Raw genomic sequence first — 22657 nt, forward strand, 5'->3', positions numbered from 1 at the left:
CATTTATATTTATTATTTAAAGAAAGGGGCAAGGTCCCCTGGTGGTCTAGTGGTTAAGATGCAGCGCTCCCACCGCTGCGACCCGGGTTCGATTCCCGGTCAGGGAACCATCCCCAGCCACTCTTAGTGCCGGTCCCAAGCCCGGATAAATTGGGGAGGGTTGCGTTAGGAAGGGCATCCAGCGTAAAACATGTGCCAAATCAAACGTGCGGAGGATCCGCTGTGGCGACCCCTAACGGGCGAAGCCGAAAAGAAAGTATTTAAAGAAAGGGGCATATAGTGTACATTTAACACAATTCCACTCCATATACAGAGCCTGTTAAAAGTGTGGAAACACATAGACCTTTATGTTTTTTTTTAAATGTGTGTGAATGAGAGGGAGGGCAGTGGAATGGTGCGGTTGCAGGGAGAGGAGGTGAAGAAGGTGGAGGAGTTTAGGTACCTGGGGTCAACAGTGTAAAGTAATGAAGAGTGTGTTAGAGGAGTGAAGAAAAGAGTGCAGGCAGGGTGGAGTGGGTGGAGAAGAGTGATAGCAGGAGTGATTTGTGATAGAAGAGTATCTGTGAGAGTGAAAGGGAAAGTTTATAGGACTGTGGTGAGACCTGAGATGTTGTATGGATTAGAGACAGTAGCTGGAGGTAGCAGAGCTGAAGATGTTAAGATCTTCATTTGGAGTGACGATGATGGACAGGATTAGAAATGAGTTTATTAAAGGAACAGCGCATGTAGGACGTTTTGGTGACAAAGTGAGGAAGACCCGATTGAGATGGTTTGGACATGTGCAGAGGAGGGACATGGGGTATATCAGTAGAAGAATGCTGAGGATGGAGGCACTATAAAGGAGGAAAAGAGGAAGACCAAGGAGGAGGTTTATGGATGTGGTGAGGGAAGTCATGTAGGTAGTTGGTTTGAAAGAGGCAGATGTAGAGGACAGAGGGGTATGGAGACGGATGATCCGCTGTGGCGCCACCTAATGGGAAAAGACGAAAGAAGTCATCCTAGTTTGTGCATAAAAATAAAAGGAACATGCATGTGTCTTTAAAAAAATAAACTAAAAGACAGTATTTCAAAACATTTGACAGGTACTGTAAATCTCTACAAATGCAATACTTTTACTTTCTGAGAGTAAAATAGTAATAAAAGTTTTACCATTTGCTATAGTAATATATCTTCTCTGTCCTGTGATCATCCTGATTTAATTGAAGATGATTTCTGGGAGATAATCTGACAGTTTGATGTGTAAAGAAAATAAAATGCAGGGTGAACATTATTAACACTCCGGACATATCCCAATCATAATGTTTCTATGATATATAAAATATTTCTGGATATATATCTTTAAAAGAACAATCTTTATATCGAGGCTGGAGTATGAGCACTGTGACACGTAAGATACATATCTCAAGTTTAGTTTCTTATTAGGTGAAACAGGTTTTTGTGTGTGTGTGTGTGTGTGTGTGTGTGTTATTGCAAGAAACACTGTAGTGTGTGGTGTGATTCCGAACTCCCTTGACTGTATGTTTAATCGAAGACACACAACCATCAAGCATTGCTGTTGTTGATGGGTTTAAGCATATTTATAAATATGATTGAAACATCCTGTCAGAAAAAACTAAAAAGGTTATATATTATATAAAAAAATAAAAAAAAGGATCTCTAAAATATTCACTTATATTCCCACCTATGACCTTTTTAAACACCACACACACACACGTTACCTGTTTGGATTCAAAGACAAATATAAAGATAAATATATATATATATAAATAAATAATTAAAGTAAATGGGAAAACGATTTGTGCATTTTTACCACTTTTAAGTATTTGATCCTATAGAATTTATCTGACCTCGCGTATTTTTCTATCGATTTTAAAGGATATATTTTAATTCATATTATTGTAATTTGTCTTTTTTTTTGTTATATGTATTTTGGTAGTTTAATCAATTTAAGTTCAGAATATTAGAAATGATGACATTTAATAAAACGAGAAGATATTAACTTATACCTCTGATTATATAATAAAAAAAATCATTTATTAAAGAAAATGTGGGGAATAAAAATGTGTTTGAGTTGAGCTACTTTTTCTCCTTTGAAACTTAAATGTTTCTATTCTAATGATTGCTTTTACATCTCATTTATTCTGCAGGATTTTTATTTAATTCATTCGAAACCAATTCTATTCGGTTGTATTTGTATTGCACTTTAATTACTGGACATTGTCCCAAAACAGCTTTCCAGAAATAAAGAATAAGAAATTTTACATTCATAAATTTGACTTTTATTCTCAGCTTTGTTTGTGTTGCTGATAGAAACCCATTTGCTGAGTTTATTGCAGATCAAATACCAAATTAAACTAAAATATGAATACATTTACATAAGTACAAATTAAATTTTTTTTTTTTACATTAATTATTATATGCTGCAAAATTCACTTGAAAAAAGTTCCACACATTTTGTTCTGTTTTATCCTAAATAATATTCAACTAATTAAGCTACAATTCTTTTTTACTTGATGTGTGTGTATAATGCAAACAGTTGTATAATAAACATCGAACGGGTTAATGTTTGCTCTTCACCCTTGGAGCTGCAGTGCATTAAAAGAAAAGAAAATTAAAGAGGGACAAAAAGGAAAGAAAAGCACTCGATTTTTCTGGATTCCAGTCTGCTGTGGGATTAGGAACGCCAAAAGGATTCCGAGGCTGAACCTAAAAATGCAGCTTTGGGCTGGTCTACTATGTAGAAATATGAAATTATATATGTGTTTGGATGTTTTAAAAGCAAGAAGCTTTTTAAAAATGTTTACATTTGCAAAAACTGCTACACAGCATCAAGGCATAAAACACAGAAATAATTTTCTGAAAAATGACACTTTTACATGTGCATCATAACACAAATGTTATTCTGTGATAAATGGGACCGCTTATGAGGATCACTATTATTTGGTGAAGTGTCCTACTCAATTGCTCCTTTCTTACACACACACACCATGGTCCATTCCTCACATTCCACAACTTCTCAGCAGCCATTTCAAACACGCCCCAACAAGCTGCATTCTTTCCCGAAGTGGCCGAGGGTGTTGTGTTCCCTCCCCTCAGTCCTATAGATAAACCTGGTTAACATTTAACCTGACACAGTCTGTAACCTCACATACTGTTCACTTTTACATCACAAAAAAAACCCTGTCCTGAGCCTCTGCATAGCTTTTAGGATAGCAAAAGCTTTAAATCTCTTCACAGCACCAGAGATTTTAAAACATTTTGGGGTTTTTCCCCCTGTTTTCAGTAACGAGGGCGAGTCGATGGGAAACTGGAAATTCATTCATTCTTGTTGAGAGCTCCTTCTACTTGGACACTTTCGAACGAGACACTATTTTTTGCAATGAGAAACTAAAAAAGTGTAAACTTTACAAAGAAATTAAAGAAATAAGGAGGGGATTTTCGTTATTAATTTCCTTCCTCACTCTCCCTGGGACAAATACATCCCCATTCTGAGATCATTACACCCACAGCTTCAGAAACAAGCTTTAACTTGGGACGAAAACTCTGAACATGGATAAAAAAAATTGCTTTTTAAATGTTAGTTTGAAGAAAGAAAAAAAAACCTGTAAAGTATTTTCTACAATACTGCCAGAAAACAACCTCAGACATTTGCGTATAATATATATATATATAAAAAAAAAGAGGGAACATCGCAATGTCCTAATATGCAAAAGACACTGATTTTGGTGCGTTTTTATGTCCAGCTGTACGTTTATTCTTTATTTACACTTTTCATCCGGGTTAGAATTCTAAAAGGGAAAAAAAAGGGATGGGCAAATCAATCCTGAAGTATTGGTACATTCGATTTGGGTGTGAATCCGGTCCTCCCCCCCCCCCCCCCCCCCCAAACAAGTGTGTTTAATATTTACATTAATATTTATACATTATTGGATTTTTAATATCATCGAATTTCTTTAATATGAAAAAATATAGAATATTTAATATTCTCTGTTCATTAAAAAAAAAGAAAAAAAAAAAAAAAAAAAAAAAAACCCTGTACCGCCTGCATTGTCATTTGAGCATGTATCTAAAGATCATCTAGACCTTGAGAGAATCATTTTGGGGTGTTTGCTCGAGGAGGAAAGTCGATTCCTCAAAACAAGAAAAGTCAAAAGCGGAAAAAACTTCAACGTTCAAATTTTTATTAAAAACAACAGAAATAAGATGTTAAAACATGTATTGATATTAAAAATACTGGTCTTAAAAGTACTTGGTATTGGACTTTAAACAAGAAAAAAATGGAGTCATCCATCGCAAATAGGTTTGTGTGTGTATCTGTGTGTGTGTGTCTGTGTGTGTGTGCATTTATTACTTTTTGAGTCTGTTTTGCTTTTCAGCAGTGCTTTATTTCATCTTGCTCATTTACCTTCAGACATAAAACAACAAATGTGAAAGGATCCAATTCAGATCCAACAATCTGAAGTGTGTTGCAGAACAACGTTCCTACCAAATACTTATAATTTATTTATATATATATATATATATATATATAAATATAAAAAGCCAATAAAAAATATGCATATACAGATGGAGAATAACGAAGAAAATCCAGTGCTGCCTGATCGTTTAATCGCAATTATAATTTAATGAAAGTGATATTGTGTCAGATTTCAACTATTTTTGTGATATGTTCATCAAATGTCTATTTTGCTGATCTTCCACTTTCATTATTGAAGCCATTTAATACAAACGATATGAGATGCTTCAGTCTTTTCGATTTCTTTGGAGAAAAAAAAGAAAACTTCCCACAGTTACAGAACGAGGCACGTACAGACCTGGAACAGGGTTTTATAGTTATAGTACCTGTAGTCCACCCCCACAGGCATGTAGTAGAAGCAGACTAGAAGCGCATGGAGGCTGGCAGTGATGCAGAGAGCGGCATTTGGCAGTCCCGGGCCGGGCTGCGTCCTCATCCCCTCCCCCACCGCCTCACACAAGTGGACTTCTCTAACCACATTCCTGTGAAATCACTCACCCTTCCCACCACCGTAACACGACCGGATCGCTCTCTTTCCCCTCTCACACACACACACACACACACACACACACACACACACACACACACAAGTCGCTGCTCTTCTTCGGGTTTACCTACAAACCCCAGGCGTAATCATGTGACCCATGAGCTCGGCATGTACCTGCCCAAATTTGAATTAAACAGAATTTTCCCACAATAAAAAATAAATAAATAAAAAACACTATGATTATACGCAGAATTACACAATCGTCCAGATTTCCGTTCACACCTTTGGAAATAAACTAAGAACAAAAACCCAAACAAGACGCTGATAAACTCGAGCACCTTTATTTCATTCATAAAACACAAAAACAGCTTGCAGGAGAAGTGCCACGGCTTTGCCCTGGGGTTCAACGTGCTGCGGGTTGATGGGCGAAACTCGGCCGGAGGTTAAATGCTATGACAATACTATTGCACTGCTAGAATAGATGGTACAGTAGTGCAACATCGTCAGAGCAGCTGACCTCAGCAAGTGCACATGGGAAATCGGCCATCTTCCCCAGCACACTTCCCACTTCTTCCATCACTACAAGGTCTGTTTTTGTTTTTTGTTTTTCCCTCCGACGCACAGATTTGGAGACACAAAGTCAAGAGAATCAGTAGATTCTCAAATCTTTTAATGATATATATAATAGATTCCATTCATTCAACCCCATTTTGTTTAAAACGCTACACGTTCTCACACTGTTGCGTGAAAAAAAGCCTAGCAGACGTGCAGCAAACAGTCCATCTAAATTAAAATTCGTTTTCAGAAAAATTTCACGAGTTTCATGCATTTTTTTTCCCCCCTGCGAGAAAATCGTTTCCTGTTCCAATCCCACGAGTGGATCTCAATATATAAAGCAATTAACAGCGTAGACATCAGTCAGATCGGACACACTTTGATTTGATTACGGATCAATTAAAATAAAAATTTATTAATTGATTATTTTAATTAAACACATTTTTTTAACTGCTAATAATTTGTCTGAAGATTTTGAGCACTGACAACAATTTCCTTGTTAGTAATATAATATAGATTTTTCCTTAAGTGTCTAATCTACAATTTTGGACCGTAAATAAATAATTTAATGCTTTTCACCCAAAAGGGTGCTTGGATTTTTTTTGTTTCTTTTCAAATGAAAAATAGACAAATTGAAATAAAATGAAGCAAATACTTATGTATTCTGCAACGTTTTGTTTTTGTGTCCGAAAAATTTAAATAATTCGATTTAAATTGTGAGAATTTAAGATTATTCTTTGAAGTTTTGTTTGAAGTTTCACACAACCAAACTTTTTCTACTCAAATACTATAATAATTAAATAAATAAATAGATAATTCTTTTTAAAACAATTATTTCTGTAAAAATAAATTATTTCCTGTCAATTCGTCCCCGTGTGAAAGATGACAAACGAATTCAAGTGACGATCAAAATCCAGACAATTTAGCAAACGTAGAAAATAAATATGAATAGAATTTGTTACAAATTTCACTCAATCGAGTATTAAAGCTTTTCCTTTAGTGTTTAATTCACTTAAATAGATTAGAACTAAAGTAAATTAAGAGTAAAGTGGAGATGTTTGAGCTTTTCATCCAACAAAATCCAGTTCAGTATTTAAACAGCAATAAAAAGTGGCAATAATTTCTAGTAAAACAATTAAATATTCATAAGTGTGTGGGTTTTTTCTTTTTCATGAAATCCACCTTTTAGATTATAAGCAACAAATTAAATAATGTTTAAAATTAAACTAAGGCAAAAACTAAATTTTCACCAGTCAAAAGTAAATATTTAAATGAAAAAAATAAGGTAATAAAACCTGTAGAAAATTAATAAATTTTTTCCTCTTTCTAACTAGTCACCACTTTATAGATTAGAAATGGATTTTACTCATTATAAATTAAATAAATTGGCATAAATATCTACAGTTTTTTAGGGTTTTTCCCCCTCCATCCAAACACAACATCAAAATTAACAATAATCATTACACAAAAATGTAAATTATTGAATCAAAATCCTAAATGTTCCTGGGTTTTTTCCCCCCACTAAAAGTAAATTTTATAGATTACAGAATACAGATTAAAGAAAAGTATTTCACCTTATCAAGTGTTCAACATTTAAATGCCTAAATGTTGCAATCCCCCCCCCCCTTTCAATAATTTAACCCTGGGACGCATGGTGGTCTTAGTGGACAATTTATAATTCATACTGCAGAGGGTTAAAAAAAATTACACATGCTACAGATTAGAGATTATGAGATTACAAACTCCAGGAAACTTCCAGAAACGTTTCAAGCACTCCATGTTCAAATGAAGAGTTTGGGTTCCCTCATCCGTTATCGTCCTGCTGAAGGGAGTTGAACAACTTGATTCTGCTCAACGCTCAAAACTATATGCAATTTTGGACACACACAGGGAACTGTACATTTAGCATTCGTATGAGATACTGTAGAGCTCCAGAACAACCACAAGGCTTTGGAGTGTCAGAGCTCGTGACCTGACAGGTGCCCCTCCTCCCCTCGTATCCGCCCCTCATATCTACCCCCAACACCACCCCACCCACAACCACCACCACCTCAGAGCCCTCACTGCACTTCCAAGTGCTCAAGCTTGCCAAATCGCACACATTGACAGGCAGGTGAAAGGTCACGCAATAGCGGAGGACTTGGAGGTCTCTGATCTTCCAGCCAATGCCCTTTTAATATTGCACTGCTCTTCTGAACGCTCACAGTAGTACAACAGAAAAAGGGCAACGGACGAAGACAGGGCTCATGCTTTGGGGCCCCCGCCGTTTCTCCAGCCAATCCGGTAGCTCCGTGCTCTCATCAGCCAATGGACTTGCAGCGGTTTACATTCCTGAGCAACTCCGAGGAGGAGGAGGAGCCAAGAGGCACAAACACGAATGCTGTAACGTTATAACATATTTCAACTCTATACACATGAAAATATAGAACTTTAATCTAAACGCTTGCACGCTTCTTTCGAAGTTCATCGTGCACAAAATCATTTTACAGTTCAGGGGAAACCTTAAAGAATTGAACCTTCAAACTCAATTTTTTTCCAGGAGTCTCTCTTCATTTAAAAAAAGATTTTTTTTCTATATATATATATATATTGACTATTATACATTTTTTCAACCCCTTGAAGTCGATCTGTCCACCAAGACGAGCCTTTAAAACGACTCAGAACAACGTCGGTGGTTTGTTAGAGAGAGTTGGGCAACACTTTCACATCCTGTTTTCTTTTTCTCTTCGAAAACTTTAGGGGGAAAAAAAAAAGATTGTTCATAAAACAACACTATAATTTTGTCAGAAAGCATAGGAAAGGATTCGATTGCAGGGTAATATATGTGCAAGTTTTACCTTTCTATGGAGTGAAGATAAGATTTTAATGATGTGAATGCATTGCATTTCATGTGTGAGAGGCAATGGAAAGCTTGGAAGGTTGATTTATTTGTTTTTGTTTTTGCATAGAATTTTTTTTTTGTTAGATGGTGAAGTTTTTCTATTTAGATAAATAAAATGCATTCATTTCTGCACCTGGAAAATGAGAAAATGCATATGCACACAAAATAGTCTCTAAAATCATTTTTTTTTAAATGCACAAATCAAATTCAGAAATTAAGAAAGAAATCAAGCATCTAAACATTATTTTTTTTAGATTAAGCCTTACCTGATCCCATCTATTGAACACGTCTTTCTGTCCCCTAGATGTTTTTTTTTTTTTTTACATGCAACCCACAACAAAAAAAAAAGATTCTTTTATATCCATACACACCTAATTTACAGGGGGTTTTCAAGCATTTTTTGGGTTCGTCCCAGGTGTTTTGGAAGCATGGTCCCGCCATTCCCGATCCGAAAACGTGTATCGAGCTCGCACAAATAGGGCCAAGTGAATCCTCCCTCCCTTCCTCCAGCACCCTCCCAAACCACAGTATGAATTCTAGGCTGCCTAATAAGGGAGCGACCGAAATCGGCTCCATCCAAAACCGCGCACTTCCCTACTAAGTAGAAACGACGCAGGAGAAAACCTGTAAGCTCCCCAGGAAACTGGTACTGTATTCTAATGAAGGGGGAAGGTTCACTTAGTACACATAGAACAGCTCCTCGGTGAGGGTGTGATTTAGGATACGGCCTCACTGTCAACGGGAGAGAACGCGAAGAAGGCGACGCGGAAAAAGGCGGCGAAGAAGAAGAAGAAGCAGCGAAGAAGAGGCGAAGAAGAAAAAAACGAAAAGTTGACCAAACGTTGTATAAAAAAAATAAAAAATAAATAAAAATAAAAAAAAAACTCTTGAGATTCCTTAGACCTGATAGTTTCCTGTTTTCTCAACCACATATATGAATAATAGGAAAAAAACAAAAAAAAACGATCCATGTTTAATATTATTAAATAATCTTCTCCACTCGAAACGAGTCGAAAAACAAGTCCAAACCCCCGGGTGTAATAGTAGTAGTTCTCTCTCTCTCTCTCTCTCTCTCTCTCTCTCTCTCTCTCTCTCTCTCTCTCTCTCTCTCTCGCCCCCTCCCTTCCCCCTTCCTCCCTCCCTCCTTCCCTCCTTCCCTCCTTCCTTCCTAAACAGCGCTCAGACTCCATCTTTGACTGGTTGACATTCAGCTCCCTTGCCCGAGCGAATCCCCCTCATTTGAATACCGTGCGCCCATTGGCCGATTCCTTGCGCTAGTCTTCGCTACCCGACGATCCCATTGGTCAGATTCTCACCTCGTCGGCGTGCCACTGGCGAGACACGTGACCTCGCCAGCGCCACCGCGCTGTGTAATTGGACGACGCGCGCGCGGCCGAATGTTCATTCACAAATGTATTCCTTATTTTTTCTGAACGGCGGCCATGTCGGCGGCGTGACTTGACTTCCGGTCCAGAGTCAAAAACATTTTCTACTATTTATGGACATTATTTACAATTTATAGAAAATGAAATCGAAATAAGTTTCGTTTGCTCGGTTTTGTACAGTAAATGTAAACGAAATTTGTTTGTTTCTATTCGAATTATTCGTTATTATATATTAAACTATTATATATTCATTAATATGTTTATTATTAATATTATTATGGTTATTTTTATTATTATTATTATTATTATTATTATTATTATTATTACTAATACTACTGCTTTAAGTAAAAATATATTAATAATAATAATAATAATTATAATAATAATAATTATTATTATTATTATTATTATTATTATTGTTGTTGTTGTTGTTGTTAGTTTGTTTCTGTTATTATTATTATTATTATTATTACTAATACTACTGCTTTAAGTAAAAATATAATAATAATAATAATTATTATTATTATTATTATTATTATTGTTGTTGTTGTTGTTGTTGTTGTTAGTTTGTTTCTGTTATTATTATTATTATTATTATTATTATTGCTATTCTGTTATTATTATTATTAATAATAATAATAATAATAATAATAATAATAATAATCTAATAATCTGTTATTATTATTTTTTTTATTAATATTAATAATATTAATAATCATCATCATCATCATCATTCATGATTTATTATTCAGAAAACAAACTTACCCAAAATCTGCTTTACACATGTACATTATCCAATGAAAATAATAATTCTTATTGCACTGAACTGTTTACTTATTAAACTTAAATTATGATATCATAATTATTATATCAAAGTATTTATTTGTACATTGTAAGTTAATATATTGGAATAAAACTTCATCATGAAGTCATTCATTTCTTTCTTTGTGTCTTTTTTTTCAATTTGTGAATTTTAAGTAAAAGATTCATGTTTAAATTTCTGATATACTGTTCTAGAAAAAAAAAAAAGAAAAATAGAACAAAATGAACAGTCCACCAAGTGTTAAAATTGAACCTAATCTGAATATTAATTAAAAAAAAAATCTATATCTATATTTAATATCATTACATCCCTCTTCCCAATCAGGATAGTTGATCTCTAATGGAAATGTAGCACAGTGAGTTATACACTTGATTGTGCGCTGATTGTCAGTGTGTCTGTGTGATTAAAGTGAGTGGAGTGGACGCTGCAGTGTCTGGTCCACTCGAGCAGGCGCTTATGGTGCTTCAGGGTGGGCCGAAGTAAAGAGGGTGGTGCCCCGGACCCCTTCATTGTGTTTTGACTGACAGCTGGAGGAGGGTAGTGGGCTGTGAAATCTGGCATTCCTGGCCAAGGGAGCTGAAATAATGGTATTGTGTGGTGGGAAAGAGCCCACATTCCCCCGTCTCTTTTTTCCTCCCTTCATCTGAAGGGATCTGATTGTGCAGTTAATCATCAAAAAAAGTGTTTGATGTGAGACTGGTGCAGGAATTCAATAGGCTGCTCAGAAAAAGAGGAGGGATGAATTTCTCTCTCTCTCTCTCTCTCTCTCTCTCTCTCTCTCTCTCTCTCTCTCTCTCTCTCTCTCACTCATGTTGGTAATTAGATTTTATAGACTTTCTTTCCAAAAACATTCACCAAGAATGAAAATTGTTCTTCTTTTTGTTTCATGACTGCAGTAAAATAGATAGATAGATAGATAGATAGATAGATAGATAGATAGATAGATAGATAGATAGATAGATAGATAGATAGATAGATAGATAGATAGATAGATCGATAGATCGATAGTCTCAATTTCCAGTACATACTATATAAACTAAACCTATAAATTAAGTATTCAAAACAAAAGCTACCATTATTGCATTTTTGGTCACTTTATTACATTTTTTTACTTCAGTTAAACTATTAAATTAGATTAGATTAGATTAGATTAGATTAAGTTAAAACTATTAGAGTTAAAACTATTAGACAAAAACTAAAGATTAGTTTTAGCATTGCTCTTTTTTTCTTGTATTGAAAAAAAAAAGGTAAATCAGGATCCTTATACGATCCGCCTGAGATTTAATAAGCTATTCAGGAGGAAATAAATAAATAAACAAATAGTACAAAAAAAACAAACAACAAAAAATAGCAAAAGAATCCACTGTGTTTGTTTGAGATGTTGCTTTACATATATTTAACTCCACATGATAAACTCTTACACTATATACAAGAATAAATGAGTAAATTAGTGATCCAGTCCTGAACACATGATATCATGAGTCTCTCTCTCTCTCTCTCTCTCTCTCTCTCTCTCTCTCTCTCTCTCTCTCTCTCTCTCTCTCTCTCTATTGATCTACAAACATCATGTTAGTTTTCAGGTGAATGTCGATCAACATTTCCTCAATTAATCGCGATATTTAGTACGATAATGACACCGAGGCCATTTCAGGAAAACTCTATTTAAATCACCCCTCAGCATATTTGTGCTCCTGTGCCAGGACGATCCCAGAATCCTGGATCAGGATCAAATTTACACTGAGTTAATATCCAGGACCTCGTTCAGTTTTATAATTCAGACAATAATCACCAAAGATGTTCGACATTTGATCATTAAAAGAATGTAATTCCCATCAAATAAAAATGTTCTGTTGTGGATTTCTTGCTGTTATTCATTGTAAATATATTTAAAAAGTATAATATTTATTTACATTATTTTAACGTTTTCTCTCTCTTTTTTTCCTCTTAAAAATGTGTCAATGCATTTCTAACTTTAAAAATAAATTGTAAATAGCATGTTATTATTATATATATTATGTTATCATATTATAAATATGGTATATTATTATTATTATTATTATTATATTTATAATTCTGATTCAAGCTAAGCGTAAAATTATTTTCCTTTTCAGTTCTGATTGCTGAAACACAGATCTGAGCTTTTACACACGACACCATAAATAAATAGAAACTCTTAAATACGTATAAATATTTCTCTTTATTGAAATGATTTATACAGTTATGTGGAGGACGTTTATAAATCTATTGTAAATCTATAAAGATATACTATTTACTGCAATTTGGAGAAAATTCGATTTGTTTTATAAATTATTGTTGCTACTAACAAAATAGAGGTACATCCTAATAATTCAATTATAAATAATTACATTCCACTGACCAGAACATTTATAGGAAAAAATATCACTTTTAATCATTTCTAAAGAAACCAGATCAATACTGAAAGTATTCATATCAAATAAAAAAACAAATGTATAATTATTATATATTTAGAATTGAATACAACGGATTTGACAAAAGATAATCATTAATAATACAGTAATTGTCTTTGAGCTAACGTTACAAATAACCCTGAAGCAAAAAAAGCAACAAAAAAAAAAAGGAAAAAGTAGTCCCATGTTTTGTTGTATACATGTGTATCCTGAGAGATCATTCAAATATTAGTTGTAAATAAAATATATACAAATATACAAATATTTCCAATTTGTAATTACAACCAAAAACCTGCAGCTTTTTGCACATTTTTATTTATTTTCTTTTGCATAGAAAAGAAATAGAGCAACTTTCCTTTTTTTTCCTTAAATAAACAAAGGCATTATTTTTGTGGAGTTAAAAGCACAAATCTTAAGTATGTTTAAAAGTTATTTTGGTTCCCTAAAAAGAAAACAGGAACCAAAATATTACTGAATTTTATGTCAGTAATATATGTATCATTGTATACATTAAAACCATATATTTATTATTTTTTTTATTAAAAATTATACATATCAGTTTTGTATATCATATACGAGACATCCAATAATGCTTTCATTTATTTCAGAAATAGAGAAATCATTTAAATAATTCTAATAAGATCATAATAATATAAGAAGAAATGAGGTTTTCATTTTTGAATTAAAAAAATTAGATCATGGTTTATTTTCCAATCAATAATTAAAAAAATTTATAAGATTTAAGATTTTTTTTAATAATCGGAGAAATATTTTTAGAAGAAGGAATACAGAAATAGATTTATTTTAATAATCTCAGACATTTTATGTAATATATTGGGAAATCTTTCCAAAGAGAATTATTTCAACTTCTCAGTTAATGTCGTTCATTACAAAAATAATAATAAAAAATTTTATTACACTGTACTGCATTGAATTTCATTCTAGAGCAACTTTCCACTGAGTCCTGACTTCTATCAGCCTACATGTGTATCCTAAAAGAGACCTTTCGAGTCATGGGTGGTTTGTCTTTTGTTATTACCCCCAACCTAATTCCATCCCTTCCTCCAAAAATGTTCCTCCCTTCTTCCTGTGCCCTTTGACCTCTCCCCCCTTTCCCCTCCCTCCCCTCCAGTGCTGCCTCTGTCTTCAGGTCTTCTTCTTCTTCAATACCACCAGGATCGTTATCCATCATTTCCCTATATGGTGATCCAGTGTGTTGTAATTTTCCTCTCTGTAGCTGGTTCCTGTAAGAGAAATAATGTGGCTGGGAAGTAAACTCTTGAACCCTACTTTATATATATATATATATGGAACACCATCTTCAGCACTTTGTCAGTTTTTTTTTACTACCGAGCACATGCCCCACATTCCTAGCATAGGGGTGGAGGGGGTTATAAAGAGGGTAGAGAATTTCACAAGAGGAGCGAGACTGCAAATGCAGTGTCGCAATCATGTCGGACACGACTGTGTGGAGCATCACACTGCTGCAGAAGGAAAGAACGACATGTACGGTGACAGGATCGAGATATAAAGAACAGTCAAGATATAACACAGTGTGGGTTTTAGTACTGAGAAAGAATTCAAAAAGGAATTCATTTGCATATTCAACAATTCTTGATTCTTTTTATTTCAAAAAAGTTTTTTATTTAAAAAAAATTTATAGTGCAAAAAAAAAAAACATTTAAAATCCTTATCTAAAAAAATTGATTGCAAAAATATCCATGCAGATTATTAAACTTGTTACACGCTTTATTTGCATATTGTAAACTAAAATTTTATATACTACAAGTTACAGTGATTAAACTGAAGAGAATTTGAGAATTTAGTTTTTGGCTGTTTAACGCAATCTGATATTCACAACAATCTCATAACTTTATATGTAACTTTAGGGATCTAAGAAGTCAATTACCAATGAGAATGAAATAGTTTATTCTCAATTATGCATATTTTCTTTATGCATTATTGATCACACTTCTGCAGAAATTTGTTCAATATATTTCCATTAGGTCCTGACTTAGTGAACATCCTGTACAATCATGAAAAAAAAGTGTCAATAAATAAATAAAAGGATAATTGATGGCAAACTGCAGTCATTTAAAAGAAATAAAACATTTAGGAGATACTAATATTGGTATATAATCAAGGTGGTAAGAGGAACTTAATAATAATAATAATAATAATAATAATAATAATAATAATAATAATAATAATAATAATAATAATAATAATGCATCATTTAAAACGAACTCAAACCATGGAACAGTTCTTAATAAAATCATTCATGTTTTTTTTTTTTTTTATGTAAACGAAACTTTTTATATTTAATTACACATCAATTATTTTTGCCATATTTTGCACTATGCATTTTATTTATATCTAGCGATATATAAGACAGAATTCACTTGTTACATGAATTTTTTTAGAGAGATTTAATACAACTCGTTTGCTAAACAGATTTGTCGATTCTGATAAACTCCTTTCGATGAATTTATTAACAATAAACATTTCATAAGCTGCCATTTATAAACTGACTTTAAAAGTGCAATAAATACAGATAGATTTAACAATCTTTAAAAACAAATGTGTGTGTTTATTAGAGTAAGTCACTGGAACAATTAGGAAAATGTGTGAGTAAAATAAATGTATTTCTGACGTATGAAAGTGATAATTGTGTGAAACATGCAAAGCTTTATAACGAGTTAAAACATGCAATTCGCTTATACAAATTATTTTCACACAGCCCGAGTTCCCATATCAAACATTTCAAATAATTAACGTGGCAAAAAAATGTTTTTCCTGACAGGAATTCCTGACCCACATTTTCTATTAATCTCCAAATAATATTATATATGTATAAAAATGTCATCGTATTAAAATCTAAACTCATTTTCCCCAAAACACAGCTTTAAATGCTTTCTTTGATTTCTATTCTAAACATTCTGAACAATAAAAATAACTTTTATATTACAGAGATAATGTTCAGAGGCCATTTCTAAGCTCTGGACAACAGAATAAAAAGAAATGTGAACAAGAAAAAGAAGTGACTGATGGATTTCTGAGCTGCTGTAAAGCTTTTGCAGTTTCTTCGCTAATCTTTATTGTGATCGTAGTGAAAATGAGGAGATGAGAGAGTTGCTGATTTCAGAATGAATATTTGTTTTGTATTACACTTTGGAATCTAAAGAGATGGTAAAAGAGAGATCCAGGGGTCACCAACGTGGCGGCGTCTCAAAAAAATAGCTGTTTCCTACTTTGTTAGATCATTGTTGATAATTATTATGAGAAATCATTAACATGATCAGTGTCGTCACATAGATGAATATCATTAATTATTAATAAAAACATATGATAAAAGGTAAATTGAGCAAATTTGTTATTTCAGATCAAACTGAAAACTGTGTGTATCAAACTGGTAGCCCTTCAAGTAGCTCTCAGTTTCAAAAAGGTTGGTGACGCTTGGTGTTGAGAATAAATGTGAAGGTGAGGAGGAAGTATCTTCACATGGCAGGAGTGAATAAACTGTCAAAAAAAATTCAGTTATGTGAACTTGTGTCTTTTCCAGTAGTCATGAGAAGTCAAGATGTGGACATTAAGTTAAAGTTTATATACATGAAACATACAATCTTGACTACATGTACAACTTCTGAGGTGAGAAAGTTTTCTTCAAGTTCTCATTTGTGAAGGAGCAGGTGAAGCTCTGCTTTAAAGCTAAATGAAATCTATGTATGTATGTATGTATGTATGTATGTTTGCATGTATGTATGTATTTCCTTTTTGAACACTCAGAGTCCCCTATTTGATTCTGTGCTCTGTTTGTCTAAATTTCTATTCCAAAATATGATATGATTTTGGTACAAAACTGATTCTAGAAGTGAATTTGCATGGATAAATCCAATCTGATTTTATTCATAAAGCAATGTACATAAAATAATAAATTCAAATAAATACATTTACGCATATAGTTTAACGACGAAGAAACATCGAGGGCAAACAGACTCAAACCTGAACCTGGAAAATGATTAAATACAGTATTCTTGAATTCTATATTTTCTATAGAGATACATTTCCTTTAATAATTGTATGATGTAAGGTCAGAAATCGCAATTGTGTAATTCATCCATTTTGGGAACACAATTATTTAACAATAATGTGAGTGTGTTTTCTCACCTCCTGCCCCCAGGATATTCTCCAGATCCATACAGTTTGTGCTAATTATTCATTTAATGCTTTAATTTCTGTTATAGTTTTTACAAATATTATATATTTAACACGTCAACTTTAATTGATATGGTGAAGTTCGCACTGGAGAGATTTCTTCAGCAATTTTGGAAGGAATCTCCAATGCCAGCACTTTTACAGGTATGTTCTGTTCCTTTTCATAACAAGATCTCACAATATTAAATAAAGTCAACGACCAATGAGAGTGAAACTATTTCTACTTAATTTTATATCAAGTGTTTTCCTCTATGCATTATTTATTATTAACATCCTGGACAATAAAAACTATAAATTCAGTAAATAAATAAAAATTGAATGAAATTATTGGCAAATTGCATATATATTAATAATAATAATAATAATAATAATAATAATAATAATAATAATAATAATAATAATAATAATAATAATAGCATAGCCTCTTGAAGTCTCAAAATAAAAGTTTTATGTAAAACTTTCTGAAGGAGAAACCCTCAAACCCCTGAAGAGCTCATCATTGAATTGTTTAAGGTTGCTTGATGTTTTGCCTGATTCCTGAAATATCTTTCCCTGTTGATTCATTGTAAAAAATAAACAGATCATTTAAGGTTTGTCTTGAAAAAATATCCCATAAAGATGCATTTTGACAAGAATAAATATACAATTCAATTTGTTTTTTATTTGTGTTGCGCTTTTAACAATACACATTGTCTGAAAGCAGCTTTACACAGATAATGTGGTGATGGAGAATAAATAAGATGTTCTTTATAAGTAAGTTTGTCCCTGATGAGTGAGCCGATGGCGACTGTGGTGAAGGAAAAACTCCCTGAGATGGCATAAGGAGGAAACCTTGAGAGGAACCAGACTGAAGAGGAACCTGTCCTCATCTGGGTTGCACCGAACGTCCATTTATTACAGATAAATGATGTTGAGGTGCAGTGATGGTGATTATATGCAAACTGTAGTCGTGAGTCAGTGTAGCAGACAGTTGACATTAACTACAGTCCAAATCCAAATCCTCAAAGTTCCAGTTATTTTTTAATTAATAATTATTATAGTATTATAATGATTTACACGATTAAGCTTAGGGTTCATGAGAATTGTAATTTATTCTCCAATTTGTGTGCCATTTTACGAGATTCAAGATTTTTCATGTCATTTGTACAGGAAGCAGTCTGTCACACCAAACCATCAAGCTCACAGGAATCCTCCAGCAACCTACAATATAAAGTACTTAAGCAGGAGATAAAAGGCATTAAAGACAAATGTACAAATTGCAGTACTGCAAATGCAAGAAGAGAGTGAAAAAAAGGGAAATATCTAGAAATTGTGCAGTGTGCGACAAAAACATGGGAGACATGCATGTGCAAAGTCCCGCAGAGGTTCAATTCGACGTTGCTTATTGTTCGCCAATAAACCGTCTGCATCATTCCTTTTATAATCTGTTTATTACACCAATCTTCTGGCTTTATAACATCTATTTTACCATCTATTCCATAAGTCATTATCTGCGGGTGACATTTTAACCCTCACTCTTCATAAGTAGACTTCAGAAGAATTCCTCACTTCACCTCACACCCTACTCATGGAATGTTCACAGGGTCAAAGGCCAACATGCTCAAGGGGGAAACCAATCTTGTGCAATGGCGATGAAGTCTTATTCAAACAAGCCCAGAAAGCCGTGCGCAGTGCTGAAAGAGGCAAACCTATAATGAACCTAATCATCAGCAGCCACAGACTTTACCTGTCATTTGCTCTTTTTATGTTACGGTTCTATTCAGACCTGTAATTGTTTACATTTTCAGTTAAGTTGTATGCTGTTTTTTAATATATCTAATAATTAAACATAGGCATAAGTTTACAATCCTTTCTTTCATTCAAAAATTCAAAAAAATTGCCTGTATGATATAGAAATATAGATATTTACTTTATAGTGTGGGTCAATAAAGTAACGTTTGGACTCGTTTGCATAACTTAACATTACTACTGATGTACGTGACAAACTTTAAATATAGTTCGTAAAGACAATGTAAACTTGACTTGTGAGCCAATAAAGAGTAAAGAATCATGTTCTGGTTGTTTAATGTTTTTTTTTTGTTTTGGTTTTTGTTTTTTGACTAAAGGATCATCTCAAAGAGTTTTGCGTTATGAATAAAATTTGATTATAAATTCAGGAATATAAAATTTCCTATTCTTAATCTATTTATATCTGTAAAGCAGCATTGTGACAGTGAACTATTAAAAATACTTTACAAATAAAAATCAAATGAAACCGAATTAAATTAATCAAATTTTTAAAATGCAGACATTTCTAACATTTTCTTCTTTTTTAATGTTAACTAAAACAAATAAACCTTATTGAATTATTGTGAGATATTATATATATATATATATATATATATATATATATATATATATATATATATATATATATATATATAATTATATAAGAATTATATCTCACTTATATATTATTATTATTGTTAATATTATAATTATTGTTTTTTTGTCGTTTAATGAAACAAAAACATACATGTATCTGAAAATTAATGGAAATAATAGAATAATAAAAAATAAAACAGGGAAAAAAACTAATTGCTATTGTAAAATATTGCATTAGAAATTATTTATATATTTTAAATACAGTGGAGTCATAAATTGTGTAACCACAATTAGGCTGTTTTTTACTTTATTTAAATATAAAAAAAAAAGTAAATGTTTAATATTGTAAATATTCAGGATTTAGCACTATTTCTTGGTCCCTAAATACAATGATGTAAATGTGTAATAATGACCAGGTTATGGTTTGTTCAAAATGTGAAATCAAATTAATTTTCTCATGTCTTATCTCTTATATTGACGGGATCGGATGGATTTGATCTGAAATGAAACAAAGTTTTGCACAAATTTGTGAAGGTCGACTGCACGCTGTCATCAATGAAGCAAAAAAAAAAGAGAGGAAGAATCAAATAGAAAAAAAACTGATATGATGTTATATAATGTAAATTTTAGGTTGTTGTTTATGATATCATTTGTTAAAAAAATATATGTTGTTTTAAATGAGAAAAGTATGCAAAATATTCACCAGTACTCATTTATATAATGCACTGTGCATTTATCAAATTCTACTACTGTTCTTTTTTAAAGAACGAAATACTTAACTACACTGAGAAATAAAGATCAATGAGTAAAAACCCAATTCTTTTCAATCATGAATCATTTAAACCCTAAAATGATATTTAGTAAAAGCCTTTTATCCATGTATACATGTTATATAGTAAACGAAAGAAAGAAAATTGTGCTGTGATTATGCATTAGATGCTTTCAAACCCATTTACCGTTTGCACTTCATATATATTATCTGTTGAATAATTTGGTGTAGCCTGTATTTGGTTCATCATTTGTCTCTCTGATTCTGACATGTATGTATATTTTGCTCTATAGATAGACATTGCTCCAGGCCCCACAGCACCATGGATATTCCTGTCCACTCATCCAGCCAGGGGTGTTTTGGTCCTTTAACCAATAAGTGATCAGGGGTGGACCTGAGAAATTCCACAGTCGCAGTGTCTCTGCTGCGACCTTGACAACCCCAACCCCGAACCCCCTCCGTGCTGAAATCATGGCTCCTGAGCATCATGGGCAGATTAGTGCACAGAATTCTAAAAATGGAACAGGTTCATGTTAATATGAAGGCTGTTTATCCAATTAATACCAATTTACTGTATGCACAACAAATTTGGGATTAAATTCAGGATTAAATAGGATCAAAGCACCTAAAAGCAGACCTTCGGATTTATGCGAATGTCAAGCACAGCTGAGCGCTTGTGGAAAAATTGGACAGATAAAAAATATAAATAATTTCACGCTCTAAGCAGGTACAAGCTACAAGCTTTCTGACTTTCAAATGTCCTTGTGAAGCCTCTCGTCTTGTCACTTACAATACTTCTAATTAAATGTTTGAGTTTACATTTACACCATTTGGCAGACACCCTTATCCACCCTCATTCATCATAACGGTCCGATGTTTACTGTTAGCGTTGTATTTTTGCTCCCGCTGTGAGAAGTCTGCTTGTTGACCACCCTAATGCAATCTGATACAAAAGGTAGTGGTTTAAGCTCCTAAAAACAAGGAACAACATTTTCAATTGATGTTTATTGGTGTAGTAAAGATAAATACAGTACGGATGTAGATCTGCCATTGGCGTATAAACTGAGCTTCTTTAAGCTAGCTGAGTTACGGCTCAAATACCAAGTTATCTCGAACAGTTAGGGATCTACAAGATGATAGATGTGGTGGACAAACTAAAGAGCTCCTGCATGGCGCTATTATTATATATTTTTTTTAAATAAGCGTGCAACCAAATGGTATTGTGGATATGAACGGAGTAAAAAACATTCAAATAGACCAAGGAAAGATGAATAAACTAATAAAAGGCAAGCTGAAAATTTCATCATACAATTCTGGACATCACCAAAGACCTGTTTTTTTTTTCTCCCAATAATAAATATTGCTATGCAATGATACTATCCTGACCCCCTCTCCAGTTTTATTTTAATGCCAAATAGTTGCTACAAAATTATTTTAACATTATTAATTTTGTAAGTAATTAAAGCAAACGAAGATCTGAGCAGAGAAGCACATCCTATAGATCTCTCTTTCGCGCCAATTTCAAAACGGAGGGTGGTTTACCATCAACATGGCAACCCTGAGTTTGCTCTGGCAACCCATTTCACAAAGGTTTTATATTTTTAAACACTTTATTTAGTTGTAATTTAAAACCCTTATCACATAAACATGCTTATAAACTCCAACCTGTTTAATTGTGTACGTTTATTGCAAATGCTATGTACCAGGCCCAAACTAGAGTTTTCTCCTCAGGCTCTCATCATGGCGGCCTCATGCATCACTCCTCTCACCTTTCCGAGGAGTTTTGAACTAATATCTTATTAATAAAATATTTTTGGACACAATTTGAATATTACAGCTTATTTTCTCCCTTTCCCCAGTGTTTGGTGTTTAAACTGGATATTCTGTGTATAAAGCGTGAAGGCCGCCATTTTGGCTGCGAAACCACAGCGCAGCCTCGCGGCCGTGATGACAGTATGGCTTCATCGCCGCCATCTTGAAGGGGGAATGATGAGCTTATTGGTTGAACCCGAACATACTGTGATGCATTTTAGTACTAAATAAATTAGCCAGCATCCCTAGATAAGAGCACATATATTCGCTTTTAATGCTTTTAATACTTTACCGCATGCCTGTTAACATTTCGAAATAATAAAATGTATGTAATGTCAGCGGTACACCCCTCGTTAAACTTGGTCGCGTCCAATATGGCGGCGATCTGACAAATCTCAATCGGCAGATATTTTATTATTTT

At 33.3% G+C, this 22657-nt stretch overlaps 2 long non-coding RNA genes across 2 annotated transcripts in view; both read right to left on the bottom strand.

The window, feature by feature from the left end:
* The window catches only part of LOC310741248, a 248859-nt gene that overhangs the window by 130630 nt on the left and 95572 nt on the right, over window positions 1-22657 (bottom strand). The gene's annotated exons all lie outside the window — the stretch shown is intronic.
* Window positions 7612-9526, bottom strand: LOC310740640. The gene is made up of 3 exons (XR_014537697.1): window positions 8706-9526; window positions 8396-8572; window positions 7612-8291 (listed from the first exon to the last, which is right to left on the bottom strand). It is a non-coding gene; the product is annotated as an uncharacterized lncRNA (long non-coding RNA).

This window comes from Silurus aristotelis, assembly GCF_946808225.1.
Source record: "Silurus aristotelis genome assembly, chromosome: 18".
Taxonomy (NCBI): Eukaryota; Metazoa; Chordata; class Actinopteri; order Siluriformes; family Siluridae; genus Silurus; species Silurus aristotelis.